Here is a 15,306-nt window from a genome sequence, read left to right as displayed (position 1 = left end):
TAAGTGTCTGCCTTCGGCTCAGGTCATGATCCCAGGGTCCTGGGATCAAGCCCCGCATCAGGCTCCCTGCTCAGCGGGAAGCCTGCTTCTCTCTCTGCCTCTCCCACTCACCCTGCTTGTGTTCCCTCTCTCGCTGTGTCTCTCTCTGTCAAAAAAATAAATAAAATCTTTAATATATAAATAAATAAATGTTCCTTGAGAACTTCAGCGCTGAGGTTGTAAAAATGTCTTCCAGGTTGAGTAATTGTTGCAAAGATTACAGCTGTGTAACTGGTTCCGATAGCACCAGTGAATCACAAATTCTGATAAATTATCAAATATAAAAAGTAAAATTGCATTTAAAGGCATCTCTGCATAATCTGGATGGGGGTGGTGGTCAGGGTGAAGCCTTCCCTTTCTACTCCAGAAATAGCGCTCTCAGGAAAAAGGAGAGTTGCTCAGGGCAGCATCTGGAAACACCCACCTCCTGACCTCTGTCCGTGGGTGGGGGTCAGTGTATTTGCTCACTGGGGATGCAGTGGGCAGCCGCCATTGGCTCTAAGAGCCCCGGTCCTGAGAACCAGCGCTCCTGACACAGACAGCAAGGTGCGTAGCGCTCAGCCCAGAGAGACGAGCTGCTTCTGTGCATGGCAAGGGCTCGGCAAGCGCCATTTGTTTGCCTGCTTCTGCCTCTTGTAAAGGTCCCAGAACTTCCCACCATGGACATGGCTCACATTTAAGTTTGACTATGTCTATCTTGATTAACCAGTATACATGGTGTATCTGTCGATTAAAAATGTACTTACAGTTATAAAGTGCCTTTAGTAGTGAGATTTTTGTAGAATATTTACATTGTCGCCATAAATCCAGAATTTTTAGCCCCCTTCCATCTTATCCATGCACACAATTTGTTTCAGAATGTTGTTTTTAATACAAGATTTCTTAGAAACATGACTCTTCCATCCCATATGGAACAACTATATTGATTTAGGAAAGAGGGTTAGTGTTTAGGTTGTGAACACCCAGGGAACACTCGGCGAGGGGGGCAAATACGGGTCCCCTGATTTTGTCCGCATCCTAATCCTGGAACGTGTGACCAGGTTCCTTTATGTGACAAGAGCGATTTCACAAATATGCTCAGGTTAAGACTCTGAGATGGGGTCTGTGGTCCCATCCAATCACACAAGTCCTAAAGGCAGAGACCCTTTCCCAGAGAAGGCCCTAAGGGCTCAGCCTGAGGAGGACGAGGGCCACCACCACTGGCCTGGAGATGGAAGAAGGCGTCCCGAGCAGGGGTTGACACAGCCTCTGGGCACACAGCACAGGGAAATCGAAACTGCGGTCCAATGACACAGAGCTGAGCTCTGCTAACAACCAAGTGAGCAAGGACACAGCCCCCCCCCCCCCCCCCCCCCCCGGAACCTCCAGAAACAACCGCGGCCTGCCACACGTGGGCTTAGCCCCGCCCCAGACTTCCGGCTGAAGAACTATGAGACAGCAAGTCTGCGCTGCTTTAAGCTACCAGATTTGTGGCAATTCGTTTGGCAGCAACAGAAAATTAATATAGACGTTATTACCCGAGGTGGAACAGAAGCTGCGCAGCAGCCCACCATGGGTGACACCTCCGTGTCAGGCAGAACCGCCTGCAAGCCAGGCCCACGTCTTCTCTTCCTCAGTCAGCTGGTCACAGGGAGGCTCCCCGAGGCCACAGGGGTGAGCGGGGGAGAGAAGGTGCTGTAGCAGGAGAGGGACTGTGGGAACTGGACAACTCACCTGTGTCTCAGGCCTGCTCGAGCCAATCTCGTCTATGCTCCACATCCGTCTGATGATGGGGTGCTGTGGTGCACACCCGACCTCGCAGCCTGGTGGGTCAGATGACATCCTGTTCAAGCTCAGGCTGCACAGCGGCTCGGTGGCCCACCGTTAAATGCTGTTCCCTAGAACCCAGCAGCCGGCCACATAGCTGCAGCGGTGAAGGAAAATGGACTCACTCAGTGACCCCTGAGACACTTGTGACCACGGTACCCAGAGAGACCAGTACAACATGGGCCTGGCAGAAATACAGCAAAGTTTTTGTAACAGAAAATAGTTTCTCTAGACAAAATCGTGCAATTTTACTAAGCAGGATAAACTCCAACCTCGTGAATGACCACATGACTGAAAAAGATCACATGGTTCAGAAAATAGGCCCCACATTATATTCCACATACATTATGTTCCAAGCTAAGGGGAAGGATATAACTCAAAAATACTAGATTATTTGGTTAATTGTCAAAGAAAAATAGATCTATGGGTACTGCCTTCCTAATGAAATTCTAAGTGGGCTGAAGAGAACTGAGGATGAAAATCAAAGCAGGGAAAGTAGAAATGAGCATTTCTCAAATCTCCAGAGAGAAAGGCCTTCTTAGGCTTAGAGAAGATAAAAAGAATTCGCAACAGGAAAAGCCAGCAGATTCCACCACATTAAAATTTTACATCTCTTTATTACAGATGTCGTGCAATTAAGGAGCTAAAAACAAGCTGAAACAGTATTTGCAGTAATTCAATTAAAAAGTTAATAACATTACTATATGAGGAGATCATGAAACTCAATAAAAATACTAAGATCTCACAAGATAAATGGGTAACTATCAAAAGACATAATTTACAAAGAAGGAAAAAAAGTGATTTTAAAATCACAAGAAAACCTCCTTTGCTTATGATGTAGAAAATCACAAGAGGGATCGAGTCCCGCATCGGGCTCCCTGCTCGGCAGGGAGTCTGCTTCTCCCTCTGACCCTCCTCCCTCTCATGCTCTCTGTCTCTCATTCTCTCTGTCTTAAATAAATAAATAAATAAATAAATAAATAAATAAATAAATAAAAGAAAATCACAAGAGAATGTCTCACCCAGAATCTATAAAATCCTATCTTTCCTTTAAAGAGTTGAGTCCCAAGGCAGCCTCTGACAGAGCAAAGGACAAGGAAGTGGGTAAGAAGAAATCAGCTCCAATTTTAACATGATTCTAAGGGCCTGATGTGGGCTGGCAGGTCAGTTTGGAATCGCTGGAGCCCAGACACAAGAGAGGTGAAGGCAGGGCAGAAGCTGGAGGGGCTCCCCGCCTGGTGCAGACATGCAAGAGGCTGTCTGCTGCCTGGGACAGGTACAAGACTCTCCCCACAGCCAGAACCCATCTTGCACCCAAAGCAAAAACCTTAAGGCACTGGGAGAAGGGAAGCAAGCCCTCTTGTCCACAAGGTCACCGGGATAAGGATGAAAGTAAGATCCCTCCTTCCTTCCTGCCCCAGGATCTAGAAAAGAATCCCTGCCTCTAGGGTAAGAGGCAAAGCCCAAAACACCTGTCCCTGGGGAGGAAAACAGAGGCCCCTTGACACAGAGCAGAGCTTGGCTGCTGTGGAGGAGGGCAGGGATCCTCAGAAGGCTGACTGCCCAAGTTGAGGCATAAATGCCTTGACTAATCTAAGGGTTAGTCAGAAGAATTCACAGAAGAATCTGAGATCCCCTTTCCTCAAAACAAGCCTCAAGGTGAGTAACAAGCAACAGCAGTCTAGCTGGGTGAGGGGCAAGGCTGCAGAGAGGGCCCCTTCTGTGGTGCAGGTGTGCAGGGTGTGTTGGAAGCTGAGGGTGCAGCAGGAGCATGGAATAGAGCCTGCAGTGTTCCAGGCACCACACTGAGCACGGTGTGCTGGCAGCCCACCATGAGGAATCTGAACCCCATGTTGGACTGGGCGTAATGACAAAAACTACAAATCCCTAACCCAGTTCAGCTAGTTCCTGGGTCAACTCAAACCCACACACTAACTCAAGAAGATATGTGTCCATATCTGTGCTTAAATATTATTTTCCTCAAATATTTTCTACTGTTCCTCTACAGACAATGACTGATATTCAATAAAAAAATTACAAGACACAGAAAAACAAAACAAAAATCAAGGAAAACTACCCATTGTCAAGCAATCAGAAGAACTAGACTCAGAGATGCTGAGTTGTTGCAGCTACCAGATAGAACATTTAAATAACTATGACTAATATGCTCAAGGGTCTAATGGAAAAGATGAACGTCATGAATGAAGGGATAGGAATCAGCAGAGAAATAGGAACTATGAGAAAGGCTTGAATGGAAACATTAGAAACAATGATCATGACATCAAAAGTGAAGAATTCCTTTGACTGGCTCACACGAGGAATTGACACAGCTGAGGGAAGTCTCCGTGAACTTGAAGACAGGAAACTGCCCAACGTGAAACATAGGAGAAGAAAGAAAACAGAGTCTCTAAGAGTGTCAGGCAAAATCAAGAAGCCTAGAAGAGGAGGTGGGGGTGGAGTCCCAGAGTAAAATGAGAAAACAGGGAGAAGAAATATATAAAGAAATAAAACAACAACAATTATTCAAAATTAGTGAAACACAACAACTCACAGATTCAAGGAGCTCATAGATCCTCAAACAGGAAGAAGAAATGTAGACATACTATGGTCAAACTGATGAGCACCAGAACTAAAGAGAAAACCTTGAACAGAACCGAAGAGGGAAGGAAGCACACGACACTCAGAGGAGCAAGACAAAAATTAAGGAAGCTAGAAGACAATGGAGCAACAGCTTAAAGTGATGGAAAAACCAAACCAAACCAAACCAAACCAAAACACCTACCAAGCCAGAATTCTATCCTTAGCAAACATATCTTGTAGAAATGAAGGCGCTGACCACCTCACATCCATTATGATGGCTACTATAAGAAGTTTTTAAAAAGAAATATTTTTTATTTTATTTTTTTAAAAAAGATTTTATTTATTTGAGAGAGAGAGAGACAGTGAGCATGAGCAGGGGGAGGGGCAGAGGCAGAGGGAGCAGCAGACTCCCCACTGAGCAGGGAGCCCGATGCTGGAATCAATCCCATGACCCCAGGATCATGACCTGAGCTGAAGGCAGACGCTTGACCGACTGAGCCACCCAGGCGCCCTAAAATAAATATTTTTTAAAACCTAGAAAATAACAAGTCAGGCTGCAGGTAAATCAGAGCCCTCGTGCACTGTTGCTGGGAACGTAAAATGGTGCAGCTGCTTCAAGAAACAGTCTGACTTTTCCTCACACAGTTTAACAGCCACCATATGACCCAGCCATTCCATCCTAGGCTGTACCCCAGAAAGATGAAAAACATGTCCACACAAAGTTCACAGCAATGTTATTCATAGTAGCCAAAAAGTGGAAGCAACACAAATGTTCATCGACTGACAGATGGATAAATGAAACATGGCCTAGCCATACAATGGAACATCATTCAGCAATAAGTAAGAATGAGGTACTGATACAGGCTACAGTATGGATGGACCATGAAAACATATTACATGAAAGAAGCCAGACATAGAAGGTCATATACTGTATGATTCCATTTTTATGAAGGGGCCAGAAAAGGCCAACTGTAGAGAAAAAGAAAGTGGATGAGTGGTTGCCACAGGCTCAGGACAGGGAAGTGAGAAGTGTCAGCTAAAGGTACAGGGCTTCTTTGGGGTGACAGAAATGTTCTAAATTTGTGGTGACAGCTGCATAATCCTGTGAATATACTAAAACCCCGTGAATTCACACTTTAAGTGGGTGACTTACATATTATTAAAACTATAACCAAAAAGAAGGAGAAATAGACTTTTCCAGACAAACAAAAGTTGAAAGGATTTACTGCCAGAAGATCTGTGCTACAAAAAAATGTTCAAGGAAGTTCTTCAGGCAGAAGAGATATTATCAGATGGGAAACTGATCTACGCAGAGAAAGGAAGAATGTTCAAAGTGATAAAAATGAGGGTGTGTATAAAAGACTCTTTTCTTATGTGTTGTCCCTTTAAAAGATAACAAATTATCTAAAGCAAAACCAGGAACAGTGCATTGTAGAGTACCGAGTACATGGAAGTAAAATATCTGAAAACAATAAAAAAAATGGGAAAGAAAATGAAAGTCATTAATTACACAAGAACTGTCACAATATCAAGAAGGACTGCAAAGAGCTAAAGATGATATTGAGCCCCTGAAGCAAGCACCAAAAATTAAACTGAAAGAGAAGGGCTATGAATAACCAACAGGTAAATGGGGTCATAAAAATACTCAATCCCACAGAAGCCAGGAAAAGAGGAACAAAGGAGAGCTAACACAAATGGAAAATAAAATGCAGAAAGCTAGGTTCAAATCCAATCATGTCATTAAATACTAAAGGTAGATGGGTGAAAAAACACAATGTAAAGGTAGACATTTTCAGATGAGATTTTTCAAAAAGGCAAGCACCAACTTTACACAACCTACAAGAAACTCACTTAAAATATTAAGGCATAGATGAGTTAAAAGTAAAAGAATGAAAAAAGTTACATCATTCAAACTCTACACAAAAGAAGCTGAAGATACTGTATTCATGTTATATCATGTAGATTTCAGAGCAAGGAACATTACCAGGGGTTAAGAGGGACATTACAGAATGAGAAAGAAGTTGATAAATCCAGGGGGCACAGCAATCAAACAACAAAGCTTCAAAAACACAGAAAACACAGGGCGCCTGGGTGGCTCAGATGGTTAAGCATCTGCTTTCAGCTCAGGTCATGATCTCAGGGTCCTGGGATCGAGTGCCGCATCGGGCTCCCTGCTCAGTGCGGAGCCTGCTTCTCCCTCTCCCTCTGCCACTCCCTCTGCTTGTGCTCTTCTGTCTATCTCTCTGTCAAATAAATAAATAAAATCTTAAAAAAAAAAACACACAGAAAACACAAATCATAGAAATGCAAGTAGAAATAAGAATTTTCACACCTAGAAATGGAGACTTCAACACTCACCTCGCAGTAAGATGTGAAATAAGTGCATAAAAGATGAGTTAAGGATATAAAAGATTTCGGGGCTCCTGGGTGGCTCAGTCGGTTAAGCGGCTGCCTTTAGTCATGATCCCGTCAGGCTCCTTCCTCAGCGGGGAGCCTGCTTCTCCCTCTCACTCTGCCTGATGCTCTGCCTACTTGTGTTCTCTGTCTATCTTTGTCAAATAAATAAATAAATAATCTTAAAAAAAAAAAAGGAAATAAAAGAATTCAACAATACTATCAATCAATTTGACCCAATTGACATTTGTAGGATAGATACATCATCCAACAACAGAATATGTAGTATTTTCAAGTGCACATAAAATATTCATCAGAACAGACTATATGCTGAAACAAATCTCATCGAAGTTAAAATAATTGAGATTATCCAAAGTATGTTCTCTGCACCTTTCCAAAAAAATGAATTAAAAATATGTAGTAGAAAGATATCAAGAGAAAATTTAAATACTTGGAAATGTTAAACACACTTCTAAGTAACCCATAGGTGAAAAAGAAATTAAGAAATTATAAATAAATTAGAAAAATATTGTTTTTTTGGTTTTTCTTTTTAAAGATTTTATTTATTTGATAGAGCGAGAGAGCACAAGCAGGGGGAACAGTAGAGGGAGAGGGAGAAGCTGGTTTCCTGCCAAGCAGGGAGCCCGATGTGGGGCTCGATCCCAGGACCCTGGGATCATGACCTGAGCCGAAGGCAGACGCTTAACCATCTAAGCCACCCAGGTGCCCCTAGAAAAATATTTTGAACTGAATGGAAATAAAAGCACAAATACCATTATTTGTGGGGCATAACTACAGCAGTATAGAGAGAAAGCTAAGGACAATAAATGCTTATATTGAGAATGAGGAAGGTCTCCAATCATAATCTAATCCTAGTCTAAGCTTCCACCTTAAGAACACAGAAAAAGAAAAAGAAAGTAAATATAAGGTAAGTAGAATAGAAATAATAAATGTTCATAGAAATCAATAAATTCAAGGGGCGCCTGGGTGGCTCAGTCAGTTAAGCGTCTGCCTTCAGCCCAGGTCATGATCCCAGCATCCTGGGATCGAGCCCTGCATCGGGGTCCCTGCTCGGTGGGAAGCCTGCTTCTCCCTCTCCCACTCCCCCTGCTTGTGTTCCCTCTCTCACTGTGTCTCTCTCTGTCAAATAAATAAATAAAATCTTAAAAAAAAAAAAGAAATCAATAAATTCAAAAACAAAAACAATAGAAGAAATCAATAAAACTAAAAGTCGGTGTTTTGAAAATATTAACAATATTAATAAATCTCGGGAAAAACTGGTCTGGAAAAAAATGAAGACATAAATAACAATATCAGGAATGAACAAGGGGACATCACTACGTGTCCTACAGAGATTAAGAGATGATAAATGAAATGGATAAATTCCTTGAAAGACAAAAACTAACAAAGCCCACTCATAACTTCAGTAGCCTTTTATCCATTAAAGAAATTGAATTTGTGGTAAGAATCTTCCAACATGGAAAATCCTAGGCAGAGACATATGCACTGGTGAATCCTAGCAAACATTCAAGGAAGGAATAAGAACAATTCAACATCAACTCTTCCAGAAGAGAAGTGAACATTTCCCAACCTTATTCTGATATCCAAACTACACAAAGACATTACAAGAAAAGACTATCCCTCCTTAAGATGGATGAAAAAATCCTTCACAGAATTAGCCACTCAAATTCAGCAATATATAAAAAGGATAATGCAATGGAATCAAATGGGACATGTATAAGGAATGCAAAATTGGTTTAATATTTTTAAATGAGTCCCTTTAATTCACCATATTAATATATTGAAAAATACGTAATCATCTTGGAAAATGTAGAAAAAGCCTTTTAACAAAATTCAAAATCCATTCACAATAAAAGCTTTCAGCAAAATAGTCATAAAAGGAAGCTTCCTTGACTTGATAAAGACCATCTATAAAAGAACACTTGCAGCTAATGCCATACTTAATAGTAAAAGACTTACTGTCTTTCCCCTAAGATAAAGAACAATGCAAAACCTCTACGCTCACCACTTCTATTCAACAGTGAACTAGGAAAAGAACTAAAGGCATTTTTGTTCACATATGACATGATCATCTATGTAGAAAATCCCAAAGAATCTACCTGGAACACATGAGGTTAGCAAATTAACAGATTTAAAGGTCAAAAGAGAAAAATCAATTATATTTATCAGATATATTTCTTCATACTAGCAACAAGTTATTTTATCACAAAATAATACCTTTTGCAACAGCACCAAAACAATATGAAATACCTAGGAATAAATCCAACAAAATATTTACAATATTTGTATGCTTGAAGACTCCAGACATTCATGAGAGAAAATTAAAGACTAACTAAATGGAGAGATATTCAGTGTTCATTGATCCCAAAACTCAACACTGTTGTGATGTTAACTTTCCCCAAATTGAAATTTAGATTAAACACAATCCCAACCAAAATCCTAACAGAACTTTTTTGTATAAACTGATAAGCTGTTTCTAAAATGGCTATGGAAAAAGTAAATGATCTAAATTAAGCAATTTCGAAAAATAACACATTTGGAGCTGGAAATCACTACCTAGCTTCCAGCTCACAAGAAAGCTACGATAATCCAGATGGTGTGACATTGACCTAAGGAAGCACAGGTCAGTGGGACAGAACAGAAGAACAGACCCACATAATCTCTGGTCAACTGACGTATAACAAAGGATCCAAGAAAACTCAATGGAGAAAAGATGGTCTTTTGAAGAAATAGTGCTGGAATATTTACACGTCTATATACCCAAATGAAAAAGCCCCAAATACCCACAGTTCAGCCCATACCTCACATCATGTTTAGAAATCGAGTCTGAAGGGATCATGAAACTGACTGAACCATAAAGCCATAAAACCTCCAAGTGAAAATATAGATACAAATCTTCACGATCTTAGGACAAAAAAGCAAAAACCATATAAGAAAATATTGACAAATTGGACTTTATAGAAATTTTAAATTTCTTGTCTTTGAAAAATACTGTTAAGAAAATGAAAAGACCAGCCACAGACTGAGAAAACATATTTGCAAAATACACATCGGATAAAGGACTTGTATCCAGAATATATAGATATATATATTCTAAAACTCTCAAAATTCAATAATAAAAGGACAACCCAGTTTAAAAATAGGCAAAAGCTTTGAAAGACTTGTCACCAAAGCAAGTGTACAGACAGCAAATTAGCACATGAAAGGATGCACCAGCCATCGTCAGGGAATTAGAGTAAAACAAGGTGCCCCACTCCACACCTGTTAGCATGGCTACTTGGTAAAGACTGGCCATGCCCAGCACTGCGGGGATGCGGAGGGACCGGCATTCTCATGCATGGCTGCTGGGGATGCACCATGGTTCAACCACCTGGAAAACGCTTTGCTACTTTCTGAAAACATGGAACACACACCTACCTACCGTAGGATCGGCCTATGTATGACATGCCCAAGGGAAATGAAAGTCAGTGTCTGTGCAAAGACCTGTACATGAATGTTCATAGCAGCTTTATCTGTAACAGCAAAAACTGGAAGCAACCCCAAAATCCATCAACCAGGGCATGGAAAACAAACTAGGGTATAGTCACACGATGCTCAGAAAAAAAATAAATAAATAATGATATGTGCAACAATAAATCTCACCGTAATTATGCAGAGTGAAAGAAGCCAGATCTAAAATATATATATATATATATATATACACACACCACATGACTGCATTTATACGCAGTTCTAGAGAAAATAAACTAATGCAATGACGAGCAGCTCAGGGGCGGCCTGGGGAGATGGGCTTGTCCAGAGGAACTGAGAGGGAGGAATGAAAAACCTTTAGAGAGGTGGTTATATTCCACATCTTGAGGATAGAGGTGGTTTCGAGGGCGTAAAGGGAAGTTTCAAAGCCCCGCATGATACACTCACTTGGCTGTTCCAGGCATCCCCGTGAGACAGGTGAGCTGTGGGCCCTTCTGGGAAGGAGGGAGCGACGTGCTAACAGACCTGCAGGGTGCTCCTAGTGTTCAACCCAAGGGTTGTCCGTCTGGCAGTCTAACCCCAGGGAGGTCATCTGGATCCGGGAAAACCTTCTGTTCAGAGGTGCTCAGTGCCATGCTGTCTGCATGAAAACCCAGAACCAACCTCTTCTCATAGGGATGCAGGTCCCGCACAATGAGACATGGGGCAGACTTTAAAGGGATGCTTGGTAGGAGCTTATTCTAACAGGAGTGTCTCTTACAAGGGGGAAGACAGAAGGCAAAATGGGAATGGATAGGAAAAAAAAAGGAAAAGGAAGATATTCTAAAATTTTCATATCTTACTTTGTGAGTCTCTTTTTTTTTCCTTTTCTAGATTTTTTTACCGTTTCGATCATGAGAATATACTCACTTTATGAAAAAAAAAAAACAACAACAAACCCTGTATTTCATAAAGAAAATGCATCTAATGACCTGTTAGAAGGACGCAGACCCTTGTGTCTCGCCGGTGTCCAGAACAGGGGCTGCACAGCTGGCCGTTGGGTGCGGGGACCCCCAGGGCCGGGAGGAGACAGCACCAACCTGCGTCCATGGAGGTCATGAGCCAGGGCCTATGGGAAGAAGCCTTCTCTTCTTTCTTCCCTGGGTTCACTCCAGCAGCTCTGACAGTGACCCCAGCCTGCCGCCGCGGCTCCTACCAGGAGGGGGTGTCCACCAGGGCTCTGGGGCCCGGGTCTCTCCGCGACAGCTGCGCGCTCTAACCCTGGAGACGCCGTGTGCAAAGCAGACGCTGACCAAGTCTCCGGGTGTCTGGGCTTGAACATTCACGGCCTTCCCCTTGAGTCAAAGTCCTCATCGCGAGCAGGACAGAATCCCCAGCCGAGGCCCCTTCCCTCCTCTAGGCTTGGGTCTGGCTTCACGTCGAGGCCAGGCCGTTGTTGGGCCCAACCCTCTGTGGCACGGATGCGGGTTCCCACGGCCCGCCTCATCAGCTGCACCCGCCAGGGGGTTCTGATAGAACTTCCTGAGCTGTCACAAAGTGCTGGCTTGCGGGGCCGTGGGGAAGGGTGCCAGGGGGCGGCCATGGCCCGCCGCTCGCTGTCCTGTGCGGCCAACGAAGGCCGGCTCCCACCTGTGGCTCCCGAGCACCCTCAGGCGCTCCCCGAAGCCCGCCCAGGGCACCACACCTGAGACAGGAGTCGGGCGGTTCGTGCAGGAAGACGGGTGGGGGGTTGTTTCCAGAAAGACCACGTTTCTGCACTACAGAGGGCTGCTCCAGCATCCAGGCAGCTCGTGGGTCTGGAAACCAGGCAGGAGAGAAGTGAGAAGATGTGGCGTGTGTCCCACGTGGAATGCCAGGGGCACGAAGCCTCCACGAGCTCCTAGAGCAGCCTGTTCCAAACTTCGGGGACGGAGAGTCTTGTCGCCTTCTTCGTAGCAGCCTGGCTGCGGGGACCCTCGCAGCCGCTCAGATATCCCCGCCGGGACCTCCAAGCGGCCGGCCCTGGAGGGCGTCTGTGGGCTCCCTGCCCACGTCCGGGGGGCGGCCTCAGGGCAGTGCGGAACCACGGAAAAGGAAACCGGGACACGAACGCGCCGCCCCCAGCCCTCGGCCGCACCCTCAGCCCAAAGAGCGACACACCGCCATGTACTAGACTTTCCGAAGTCCCCAGAGAACCTCGGACAAAGCTGGCCTTTCACCCATAACCTGGGAGCGAGGTCACGCCCTGGCCTGACCTGCTCGTCCGTGGCAGCTGCCGCGGCGGAACTGTTCAAAGGCTTGCACCCACTGAGAATATTCTGGTACAAACTCCGGTCCGGGGTTTGAGCGAAGGGATCCCTTCTGTTCTGTGACCGGCTCGGCCCCACTTACGGGCAGAGCCGCGGCCGTGGCGAGCGTCCACCTGCTTACACAGCTGTCCGGCCGATGTTCAGATCCCCGCGTGCCCGTGTCTTGCCGGATTCCCCGTGGTATGCGGTACTGTCTCCACCACGACCACGGGTTTCCTTGGAACGGCCGGGGAGACCCAGCCATGGTGGGGCAGCCGCCGCGTCTGCCGCGGAAAAGGGTGGGAAAGCAGCTAACAAGCTGCTGCTTCCCCCAAACGCAAGTTCCTCGCATAAGAAGTGGTGTCCGTGGACAAAATGTGAGTCCTGAGCAAGTGTCACAGACAAGACCCCACCCGACCCCGGGGCCATCAACACGCCTGGAACTAAACAAGAAAACCAGCCCAAAGGCGTCCCCCTGCACCGGCCGCCCCCGTTGGGGGACGAGGGAGCCTGGGGCGGAGAAACCCACTGCCCACGGGGAAGCAGGCCCAGCCTCCCCGGGCTGCAAGCAGGAGCACAGAGCCAAGGGCATCGCAAGCCTCCCGGGCCACCATATTCTCCGCCCAGCTAAGAGGACATGCTCTTGCACACTGTTCACTTCCCGCGACATAGGGCTGCATACTAAATATAGAAGCGAACTCAAATGTAATAAGCATGTGCACAGAGACCTGGAGCCCAGGCCGAAAATAGCAAAGCCTCTGCAGCATTCAGATCAGAAAGCCTGCCCCCCTCAGAGCTGGGCCCCGGCTCTCACCTCTGCTGCCTCCTGACCGTGGATCCCTCTGGCTCGGCTGGGACTCAGGCCTGCGCGGGCAATCCGCTCCCAGGGTTCTTCTATGACTCAGCAGAGCGCTCAGCTCTTATTTTTCAGATGGAATTTACCAGCCCTGCATCCAGGGGGAGGGACCGTCTCCGCCGCGTTTCTAAGCAGATGCCGGCAGCCGGTCCCTCGGCTCTCCTCCCTGGCCAGGCTTCTCAGGAACGCCCAGCACCGCGCTCCAACCCCAGACCGCATAGAGGGCTACCGGGTGGGGGAGGAGGCGGTCTGCCCTGCCCGCGGTGAAGGCACAGCCCTGCGGACCGGCCTGGCAGCTGCTTTTCCCCGTGTGCACAGCAGGAGGAATCCCGGGCCCGGGGCTGGTCTGGCCACGTCCTCACGGGGAAACAAGTGGGGGCCATGGGCCGTGCTGCATGAGTCTGGTGCACAGAGATGGCCCCCGGTGACCAGCTGCTTCAGGAGGTCATTTCAGTTCCCTTCTTAGAAAATCCCCTCTGGATTTTACGTAGCTATAAGGTCAGTGATACAAAGGCATTTCCACTCCAAAAGGATGTTTTATTGTAAATGGTGAGGTGGCTAGAAAGATGAGTATCCATTAAACCCTGAGGAATGAAAACATACGAATGAATCCGACAAGTGAGGCCATGGCCGGTCGTGTGAGTGTGGAGCACCCGAGCTCTCCTGGCCGTTCATGCAGCCAAATCCCACCATGAAGCTCCAGAGAAGCAAAGTGCAGCGAAGTAGGCGCTTTGGAAAAGGCAGGTCCTACAGGGTTCCAGGATGCAGGGCACTTAGGAACAGCTCGTCTGATTGGACCAAGGAAACAATTACGACCAGTGATGCAGGTGGCCTTGCCCTGCGCTGCCCTGCCCAAGACGTTAGCCGAAGCTGCACTGGGGTCTAGAACCAGGAGGGGATGAGGGACGAGGCTCCCAGCCGTGGTTCTCCCTAGTTAGGGCCGGATCCTTGGCCAGTGGGGGCGCTGCCTGCCCCTCTGCTCCCAGCCAGCCCTGTGCCTGCCCTTCCCTTCCACCTCACCCCTCCAACTTGGACCCAAATGTCCAAATTTCACCCCACCCTAGACCCAGCGGGCGTCATACTGGCAGGAACCCACAGAGTGAATACCGATAACATCCAGTATGATCATGAGAATGTGGGAAACTGTAGGTTTGGGTTATCCTTGTGCTTGTCCACACCTGCGTAACTGTAAGTTAGAACACATTACCAAGCTGTTCTGGTTAACGCTGGCGCGAGCCTTCCACAGCAGCAAGAACCCTGCTCGCCGACACTCTCCCGAGCTCTTCACAGGCACGGACCCATTTCAGTCATGACAGCTGCCCTGGCTAACAGTCGTTGCCATCTCTCCCGCACAGGTGACGGACCTGAGGCCTGGAGGGGCTGGGTGGCTTGCCCGCGGTCACACAGCTGACAGGTGCTGGGCTGACATGCACCTGGGGGGGTGCTCCGGAGACCAGGTCAAAGCCCACCCGCGCCGAGGGGCCCATGCTAGCGACCTGAGACAAGGATGCAAACGCTTATGGGGCCGGTTCCAGCCCCGCGCCCGCGTCACAGGGCGGCTGCTCCCCAGGCCAGAGGCAGAGACACAACAGGGGGTGCACGGCCATGAACTCGGCAATGTGACGCCTGGAAGTGCACCCCAAGGAAATGCTAGAACAATGGTGTTTGAGCCAATATGACTTCATACTTTCACAGCACTCACCCTGTGCCAGGCGCAGCTCTAACAACTTCAAATACAGCTCATTTAAGGATGATTACAGTAATGTTGCCCATAACATTACACAAACAATTGGCAGCATCCTAAGTGTCTGCACAGAGATAATTGACATCAGCGATGGAATGCGCATATACCAGAATACAAGGGTACCATCT

The 15,306-nt window shown here is 46.5% G+C and overlaps 1 protein-coding gene across 1 annotated transcript in view; it reads right to left on the bottom strand.

The window, feature by feature from the left end:
* JAKMIP3 (Janus kinase and microtubule interacting protein 3) overlaps positions 1–14,228 on the bottom strand; it is an 80,941-nt gene extending 66,713 nt beyond the window's left edge. Inside the window, exon 1 of the mRNA XM_034986387.1 lies at positions 13,393–14,228. The gene's annotated coding sequence lies outside the window, so the exon portion shown is untranslated. The remainder of the gene's footprint in view (positions 1–13,392) is intronic.
* Positions 14,229–15,306: the final 1,078 nt, after the last annotated feature.

This window comes from Mirounga leonina, unplaced genomic scaffold, assembly GCF_011800145.1.
Source record: "Mirounga leonina isolate KUSES-001 unplaced genomic scaffold, KU_Mleo_1.0 Mir_114, whole genome shotgun sequence".
NCBI classification, from domain to species: Eukaryota; Metazoa; Chordata; class Mammalia; order Carnivora; family Phocidae; genus Mirounga; species Mirounga leonina.
This window is presented reverse-complemented; position numbering and strand designations above follow the sequence as displayed.